This window comes from Oncorhynchus nerka, linkage group LG15 (genome assembly GCF_034236695.1).
Source record: "Oncorhynchus nerka isolate Pitt River linkage group LG15, Oner_Uvic_2.0, whole genome shotgun sequence".
In the NCBI taxonomy this organism is placed as follows: domain Eukaryota; kingdom Metazoa; phylum Chordata; class Actinopteri; order Salmoniformes; family Salmonidae; genus Oncorhynchus; species Oncorhynchus nerka.
The window spans coordinates 49,725,507-49,735,401 of NC_088410.1; the positions used below are offsets into that span (position 1 = coordinate 49,725,507).

The window sequence follows — 9,895 nt, forward strand, 5'->3', positions numbered from 1 at the left end:
CAGTACATTTAATCTGCACTGCCCTCAAACCAAGGCATGCAGCTTGTTTTTATTCATAGGCTGTTTTCAACTTGTCAATTTCAAATTATTTTCTGACAAGTTTTTTATTTTCTAAGAACAGTTTAATTTGAGGTGTGTTCCGCCTCATTCATTCACATAAAATTAGTCATTTTTACTTTTGCGGACCAACACATTTTTTTTTACATTTCTGACCCGGACAAAAATCCCCAAACACTTCCCAATTGTTTGTGCAGTTCAAGACATTTTCCGTCTCTTGCCTGCATCGCAGTCATAGTTGTTTTCGTTACCAATAATAACTTTAGAAATGTGTGAGTTTCTTTCAAAGTAAGTGCCTTATTACGTTATAATAGTACCACTCTTGTACCACTTGGTCGTTTTCTGAGTGCATTCCACGAAGCTGTTAATAATGTCCGCCTTATCCACTGCCCCCATTTGGAGGTTATAGTCAAGCACGCAGTTGGGTTTGATATTTCTCTCTCCCCTCGGGTGGTCCACCTTCTCATGGTTGCTGTATGGACAGTGGAGAGGACATGGATGTCTCGTTTGCCACTTTACTGCCAGCTGTTGACATTTCTTATTTTGTATAACGGGTCATTCAGGACGGCAATAGCATTGTTGATGAAATGCAGTCATCGCAGCAGAACTAGGAAGCGGTCTTGGGAAAAGAGGGTGGCAAAGAAAGAAGTTGCAAATATAGGCTCTGTGCTCCAGTATTCTCTTAGGGAGTTCTTCTTTACTATCCCCATGAGGACTGTCACCAGGAAGGTATACATTTCAATGATTGTGGTTGTCCCCTCGACTCCTGGCTCTCTTCTCCTGTAGCTCCAAGGCATAGCGATTGGTCTCTACTATGTCCCCCACCAGCTCCTCTGTCAGAAACAACTTGAAGCACTCTACCTCAGATGTAAATGGTAAGGGGCGTTGCACTCCAGACTGGGACTCATCAAAGCAAACAGCATGGCCAGGAGGGGTGAATTCCTGACTTTCATACTCAAGACTCATTGTCAGAATTGTACAAAAAAAAAATCCAGAATTTCCGCGTTTGTTAATTGTCTGCTTCTTAAAAGACATTGCTAATGCTACAGCTTAGCTCACTAGCTACATACATAACAACACTGAATGGCTCAGAGCGGGAGTGAGAGGTTACGTGATTGACTGCCGGCACGTGCCATTTGTATCAATAAATCACTATCAGAAAATGTTTTGTGTGGTAATTATTGATATATTTAATGTTTTATTATGTTTTCAAGTAACGGTGACGAATCATGCATAGATTGTAATGGGCACATGTGTGTAAAATACTTTTTTGAAGGTTGTATTGATTATGATGAGCTAAGCTAATTCCAGCCTTGTGTTTGGAGCCATGTTTGTTGACATACAATGCATTGGGTTTCACGTAATCGTCTGTCGGACCAAAGATGCTATAAAAGAATGAGGTGAGTAAGGGTTCACTCATTTTTTGAGAACTTCAGGAAGTGAATGGTGGGATATGAACGATGGAAGACAACATTCCGCTTCAAAATGCATACTATAAACAGACCAAACTCATCTTGTCTTCTCTTATTATCTTTGGTTTCTGTGAGGAAAGAAAGCATGTCGGCACGCTGAAACTAATCGTCGGATTACTTTCGATTTCTAGAAAGTGTTTTATTCAATTATTTCAATCAATGGTGAGCTCACCCATGATGTGATGAATTATAAATAGTACTTGCTATTAGCTAATTCATATTGTAGTTCGTCAGCCGAGAGTTATACAAATGTGACCGCTTCCTCGGATGGGGCCACAGTGTCTCCTGACCCCTCCTGTCTCAGCCTCCAGTATTTATGCTGCAGTAGTTTATGTGTCGGGGGGCTAGGGTCCGTTTGTTATATCTGGAGTACTTCTCCTGTCCTATTCGGTGTCCTGTGTGAATCTAAGTGTGCGTTCTCTAATTCTCTCCTTCTCTCTTTCTTTCTCTCTCTCGGAGGACCTGAGCCCTAGGACTATGCCCCAGGACTACCTGACATGATGACTCCTTGCTGTCCCCAGTCCACCTGGCCATGCTGCTGCTCCAGTTTCAACTGACCTGAGCCCTAGGACCATGCCCCAGGACTACCTGACATGATGACTCCTTGCTGTCCCCAGTCCACCTGGCCATGCTGCTGCTCCAGTTTCAACTGACCTGAGCCCAAGGACCGTGCCCCAGGACTACCTGACATGATGACTCCTTGCTGTCCCCAGTCCACCTGATTGTGCTGCTGCTCCAGTTTCAACTGTTCTGCCTTATTATTATTCGACCATGCTGGTCATTTATGAACATTTGAACATCTTGGCCATGTTCTGTTATAATCTCCACCCGGCACAGCCAGAAGAGGACTGGCCACCCCACATAGCCTGGTTCCTCTCTAGGTTTCTTCCTAGGTTTTGGCCTTTCTAGGGAGTTTTTCCTAGCCACCGTGCTTCTACGCTTGCTGTTTGGGGTTTTAGGCTGGGTTTCTGTACAGCACTTTGAGATATCAGCTGACGTACGAAGGGCTATATAAATATATTTGATTTGATTTGATTTGTGTTGCGTCAATTTTTCCTCAGTTTGCGCTAGGACAAATGTAGTCTACATTTTTTCCAGTTTGGATGATTGTGTTATGCTATAGATACTCTGTGAATATTTGAACATTGCATCCAAAAATAAACTGCTCACATTCTGCACATAACTTTGTAAGGGCTGTGTTTGTGTTAATAGTTTCTGAAAAAAAGTATGGCCAGCTCAAATGCTGATTCGCCAGTTTCGAATGACGCAACGTTCTAAATAAGCGTTCTAATCACACTGGTGTGATCATACGCTTCAGGGACCACTGTAGAATGATCACACCCATGTGATGGTAGTGTGAAAGGGTTAATAGCACATGTGAAAGTGACATATCTGGTAAAAGCCTGTAGTGCTATGGTCTTGAAATACAATGTTATATATTGTAGCCCTTCATATATTCACATGCCCTTAATTGAGAATTTAGCTAAAACAATTAAGAGACAATTCGGTCGTGAGGTTTGCGTTTTTTATCATGACTCTTGTTTTGGATGCAGCTCTGCAGAGTGGTTTAACCTTTCTAGCGCAGGGGTTCCGCTAGCAAAACACCTCAACAACATTCTGCTGAAAAGGCAGTGCGCGAAATTCAAAAATATTTTTTAGAAATATGTAACTTTCACACATTAACAAGTCTAATACAGCAAATGAAATATAAACATCTTGTTAATCTACCCACCATGCCCGATTTAAAAAATGCTTTACAGCTAAAGCACAACTTAAGATTATGTTAGATCGCCGCCAAGTCAAAAAAACACAGCCACGTTTCCAGCCAAAGATAGGAGTCACAAAAAGCAGAAATATAGATCAAATGAATCACTAACCTTTAACCTCTTAAGACTCTAGGGGCAGTATTTCATTTTTGGATAAAAAGACGTGCCCGTTTTAAGCGCAATATTTTGTCACGAAAAGATGCTCGAATATGCTTGGAATTGATAGTTTTGGAAAGAAGACAGTCTTACGTTTCCAGAAATGCAAAGATTTTCACTGTGAGTCCCTTAGAACAAATGTTCGGGCAAAACCAAGATGTATGACCGACCAGGAAATGCACAGGATTTCTGAGGCTACGTTTTCCATGATCGCCTTATATGGCTGTGAATGCGACAGGAATGAACGGACACTTTATCTTGTTTCCCCAAGGTCTCTGCAGCATTGTGACGTATTTGTAGGCATATCATTGGAAGATTGACCATAAGGGACTACATTTACCAGGTGTCCCGCTTGGTGTCTGCGTGGCAATTGGTGCGCAAAAGTCAGGTCCCGGTATTTTTCCATTCAAATCTCAGAACAAACCAGGCTACAAGGACGGTGCTTTCAATGGAGAGAAATATGACAAACCACCTTCAGGATTGATTCAAACAACGTTTTCCATGTTTCAGTCGATATTATGGAGTTAATTCGGAAAAAAGTTCGACATGTAGGTGACTGAATTTTCGGTTAGTTTCGGTAGCCAAATGCATAGTAACAAAAGGTAACGATGTGTCCTACACAAGAATCTTTCAGGAAAAACTGGACATCTGCTATGTAACTGAGAGTCTCCTCATTGAAACATCTGAAGTTCTTCAAAGGTAAATTATTTTATTTGATTCCTTGGCTGGTTTTTGTGAATATGTTGCGTGCTAAATGCTAACGCTAATGCTAAGCTAGCTATCACCACTCTTACACAAATTAGTGATTTTCTCTGGTTCTAAAGCATATTTTGAAAATCTGAGACGACAGGATTGTTAAGAAAAGGATAAGCTTGAGAACAGGCATATTTATTTCATTTCATTTGCGATTTTTAGAAATCGCTAACGTTGCGTTATGCTAATGAGCTTGAGGCTGTAGTTACGCTACCACATACGGGTTTGGTCGGACTATGAGGTTAATGATCTTCATCAGATGACACTCATAGGACATCATGTTTTTTCGATAATGTGCATATTTATATCCAAAAATCTCAGGTTACATTGGCGCCTTACGTAAAGTAATGGTTTGATTCCAAAACATCCGGTCATTTTGCAGAAATACTAATAATAAAACATTTATAAAATATAGTGTTATTCACAGAATTAAAGATAGACTTCTCCTTAACCTCTTGCTTCTACTCGGGACGCTTGCGTCCCAACTAGAGCTCTGGAAATGCAAATGCGCTACGCTAAATGCTAATAGTATTAGTTAAAACTCAAACGTTCATTAAAATACACATGCAGGGTATTGAATTAAAGCTACACTCGTTGTGAATCCAGGCAACAAGTCAGATTTTTAAAATGCTTTTCGGCGAAAGCATGAGAAGCTATTATCTGATAGCATGTAACATCACAAAAGACCCGCAGGGGACGTAAACAAAATAATTAGCATATTCGGCGCTACACAAACCGCACAATAAAATAGAAAACATTCATTACCTTTGACCATCTTCTTTGTTGGCACTCCTAGATGTCCCATAATCACTATTGGGTCTTTTTTTCGATTAAATCGGTCCATATATAGCCTAGATATCGTTATATGTAGACTGTGTGATCAACGAAAAAAAACAGCGTTTCATAATGTAACGTAATTTTTTTAAATTCAAAAAGTCGACGATAAACTTTCACAAAACACTTCGAAATACTTTTGTAATGCAACTTTAGGTATTAGTAAACGTTAATAAGCGATCAAATTAATCACAAGACGAAGTATATTCTATAGCTGTCCGTCTGGAAAAATGTCCGGCTAGAAACTCAACCAAAATATCCGGTCCTAGACCTGAAGAACTGCGCTGCCTTTAATCTGTTTGACCAAGAAACAAATCGTAGGCAAATGACAAGACTCTAGACACCGTGTGGAAGCTGTAGGTACTGCAACCTCAGCCTCATTAATTGTGGTTCACCTTTATCAATGGATTCAAGTCGCGCAGCAATATATTTTTCCATTTTCAGTGATCAGGTTTTCCTGCGCTTTCCGATGAAACGCACGTTGTTATAGCCACAGCCGTGATTTAACCAGTTTTATAAACGTCTGAGTGTTTACTATCCACACATACTAATCATATGCATATACTATATTCCTGGCATGAGTAGCAGGGCGCTGAAATGTTGCGCGATTTTTAACAGAATGTTCAAAAAAGTAGGGGGTAGGAGTAACAGGTTAATTCAACCGCTGTGTCAGATTTAAAAAAAAAACTTAATCTGAGAACGGCGCTCAGAACCCAAAACAGCAAGAGGAATAGCCGCAATTTTGGAATCAACAAAATTAGAAACAACACCATAAATATTCACTTACCTTTGATGATCCTCATCAGAAGGCACTCCCAGTAATCCAAGTTCGACAATAAATGACTGATTTGTTCCATAAAGTTCCATAATTTATGTCCAAACTTGTTGTTAGCGTGTTCAGCCCAGTTATCCATCTTCATGAGGAGCGAGCATTTCATCCAGACAAAAACTCGAAAAGTTCCATTACAGTCCTTTAGAAACATGTCAAACAATGTCTTCAGAAAAAGCACTGGAACGCGAGGTAACTCTGTCGGGAGCGCGCGTCATGAGACCGAGGCACTATGCCAGACCACGGACTCAAACAGGTCTCATGAGCCCCTCCTTTATAGTAGAATCCTCATTCAAGTTTCAAAAGACGGTTGACATCTAGTGGAAGCCCTAGGAAGTGAAAGCTCATCCATATCTAATGTGTACTCGGTAGGCCAAGCTTTGAAAAAACTACAAACCTCAGATGTCCCACTTCCTGGTTGTATTTTTCTCAGGTTTTCACCTGCCATTTGAGTTCTGTTATACTGACAGACATCATTCAAACAGTTTTAGAAACTTCAGAGTGTTTTATATCCAATACGAATAATAATATGCATATATTAGCATCTGGGACAGAGTAGGAGGCAGTTCACTCTGGGCACGCTATTCATCCAAAAGTGAAAATGCTGCCCGCTATCCCAAAACCTAACCCTAACTTTAACAGCACTGCTAACCCTAATGCCTAGCCCTAATCTTACATTAAGACCACATTTTTGTTTTCAGATCATTTGAAAATATAGCCAATTTTAACTTTGCAGCTGGTCTATCTAAGGGGAAATCACTCAGTTCTGCCTCCAGGACAAGACACGTGACATTAAAAATCAACCTGTCACTGGCATGCCATATACATAATATCCACCGTTGTGCCAATGCAAACACATGGAGATGGTAAACACATAACAAGACCTAATTCATACATCGATGTGGAAGAGATTTTGGGTGAGAAGTCCGTACGACACACAACAGCCATGTCCATCCGATTATGGTATACATGAAATTACAGAAAAGGCAGATGGTGTAAACAAATTCACACACTAATCTGGAGAGATTGGATTCTTTAGTTGGGCATTACCCCTGATATCAAAGACACTGACACAGATAGAGACATATTAAATTGGGGAGGTCCATAAGGTCTATAATCCTGTGAGTCAGCAGATTTTGTTTGTGTATTAATCTGGAGCATTGGGAACACACAAGGGCAGAATTGCTTAACTGAGAAGAGTACGAATTTCTCTTCCTAATCTATCCCCCCCCCCATTAAGTCTCATCAATGTATTTATTTATCCCATACACACTGGTTGAACATTCCGATCACTCAAAGACTGTGTGCTTACTCTGTTTTACTGATGCACTTTAGGGAAAATTGAAATAATAATTTGCATTTCTATGTACACTGCTTCGTACTTGTATAGTAGGAAATTGGGGATCTATTGGCAAAATGTACAATACACATTTGTATTCCAGCACACAGTTGTTTGAGAAGGTTTGAATCATAAGCATCATGGCCAGTGGTTTGCTTAAAGCAAAGTGAACCAACAAAACTACAGCAGGTATCTAAGATCAATGTGCTGAATAACTTGATAGTGAATAGGTCATGTATTTTGGTTGTGGTACTCATGTGAACTGAGTCTTTTAAGCTTTTGTCAACTCCAAAACACTTTTTTTGGTATGTACTACATACAGCGCATTCAGAAAGAATGTATACCCCTTGACTTATTCCACATTTTGTTGTTAGAGCCTGAATTTTTCAACCATCTACACGCAATAGCCCAAAATAACTAAGTTAAAACATGTGTTTAGAAATTCTTGCAAAAATATTGAAAATTAAATACAGAAACATCTCATTTACATAAGTATTCACACCCATGAGTCAATTCTTCATAGACGCACCTTTGGCGGTGATTACAACTTTCATCTTGGGTATGTCTGTTTCAGCTTTGCACATGTTGATTTGGGGATTTTCTCCCATTCTTCCTTGCAGATTTTCTCAAGATGTGTTAAGTTAGAAGGGGAGCGGTGGTGAACAGCAATATTCAAGTCGTTCCACAAATTTTCAATGGGATTCAAGTCTGAGCTTTGGCTGAGCCACTCGGGGACTTTGTTCTGAAGCCATTCCAGTGTTGCTTTGGTTATATGCTTGGTGCCATTGTCCTGTTGGAACGTAAATCTTCACCCCAGTCTAAGATTGTTTGCACTCTGAAGAAGATTCACTCTGAAATATAAATATCTAATTTGCATAAGTTTTAACACTCCTTTGCTATGACACTCCCAGAGCTCAGGCGCATCCAATGTCCTTTGATAATCTGTGAGATGTCACTATAACTACAATGCAGGGACTGGGAGACAAGTAAGGATAGAGGGAACAATGAATGGAGCCAAATACAGAAAAATCCTTGATGAGAACCTGCTTCAAAGTTCAAACGACCTAAGAATGGGGTGAAGATATACTGTACGTTCCAACAGGAACTAGAAACAGGACATTGGCCCCAAACATACAGCCAAGCAATGCTGGAATAGCATCATAACAAAGAATGTGAAAGTCATTGAGTGGCCCAGCCAAAGTCCAGACTTGAATCCCATTGAAAATATGTGAGAAGACATGAAGATTGCTTGTTCGCCACTGCTCAAATATAAAATACACTTTGATTTGTTTAACACTTTTTGGGTTACTACATTTAGAAAAAAGGGAAAAATATATTTTTGGTGTTATTTCATAGTTTTGATGTCTTCACTATTATTCTACAATGTAGAAATAGTACAAATAAAGAAAAACCCTTGAATAAGTAGGTGTGTCCAAACTTTTGACTGGTGCTGTATGTAAATGAGATCTTTCTGTATTATCAATACATTTTCAAAAATGTCTAAAAACATGTTTTCACTGTCATTATGATGTTTTGTGTGTAGATTGATGAGAGAGAGAAATCTAGGCTGTAACACAACAAAATGTGTAATAAGTCAAGGGGTATGAAAACTTTCTGTACACAAGGTCTCACTGTTTGACTTTCCATTATGTCGAAGTAGAAGTAGTGTTGTTTTTAACTCGGTAGTGTTGTTTTTTGATTCAGTGCTTATGTATACAAACACTTTGTGCTGTATGCCATACGAGTAGTATTTGTTTTTGTGTGAGCGTCAAGGCACTGTACATGTAAACGTACATGCAGGAATATTTATAACATTTTACTAATGGTTAATAAAGTATTTGATAATGGTTTAAAAGTGGTTATAAACACGAATTAATTATGTAAATGAGGTGTTCATAAGAATATCACCTGACCTTGCTGGTTTCTTTACAGAGAATTATACTCTTCAGGTCTTCCGGTCCTCTTCATGTCACCCCTAATTTCACTCTCCATCTCCCCGCAGCCCTGCAACAAAGGAGGAATAGTACTTCATTGTTTTCCAAGTGAAGATTAATTAATCTAATGGCAGAGAGAGGGGAGGGGCAGGTAATTTGCTAATGGTTGGGAGAAAAATGGTGGGACCATCTCCCTTGCGGACGAAAAGAGAGAATAGCCTCACACTGTCTGGGACGTAAGTAAGAGCTAAAGTGGTTTTATAAAACAGAGTCATTAACTGTCTTCCTCTACTCTCAGGTTGGAAGAAGGCACCACTTTGCTCGGGAGAGAGCACATTCAATAACCCACAGACATTTATTTAATTAACCTCCTCCTCGCTTCCCCCCCGAAGGTAGGGTACAGGCTACATGATCCCTTGAGATGGTGCTATGTCTACTTAAACTCTTTTAATTACACTTTAACTCCCGTCTAATCACACAAACTTTGTTACTGACAACATACTTACAAAGAGATACATCCTGCATCTGCCCCCCAGTTTCCTGGGACAAGTGTTATTAACTCTTGTCATTACGAGGGTTGGGTGTGAGGTTAGCCCCGTGCTAATATCCTGCCTGTTGTGCTGCTTGAGAGCCCTGGTGAGCTCGAAGTGGATAAGTGGCTTGGTCAAAGAAGAACCACATTGAAATGAGCGTGATTTCTCTCAATTTACCTGGCAATGCACATTTGAACCAGAATTGATCTGTGAGTGTAGGTG

General features: G+C 39.9%; 1 protein-coding gene across 1 annotated transcript in view; it reads right to left on the bottom strand.

The window, feature by feature from the left end:
• Positions 1–9,203, bottom strand: part of LOC115142844 (cadherin-22-like) — a 221,542-nt gene extending 212,339 nt beyond the window's left edge. The window contains exon 1 of the mRNA XM_065001659.1: positions 9,120–9,203. The gene's annotated coding sequence lies outside the window, so the exon portion shown is untranslated. The remainder of the gene's footprint in view (positions 1–9,119) is intronic.
• Positions 9,204–9,895: the final 692 nt, after the last annotated feature.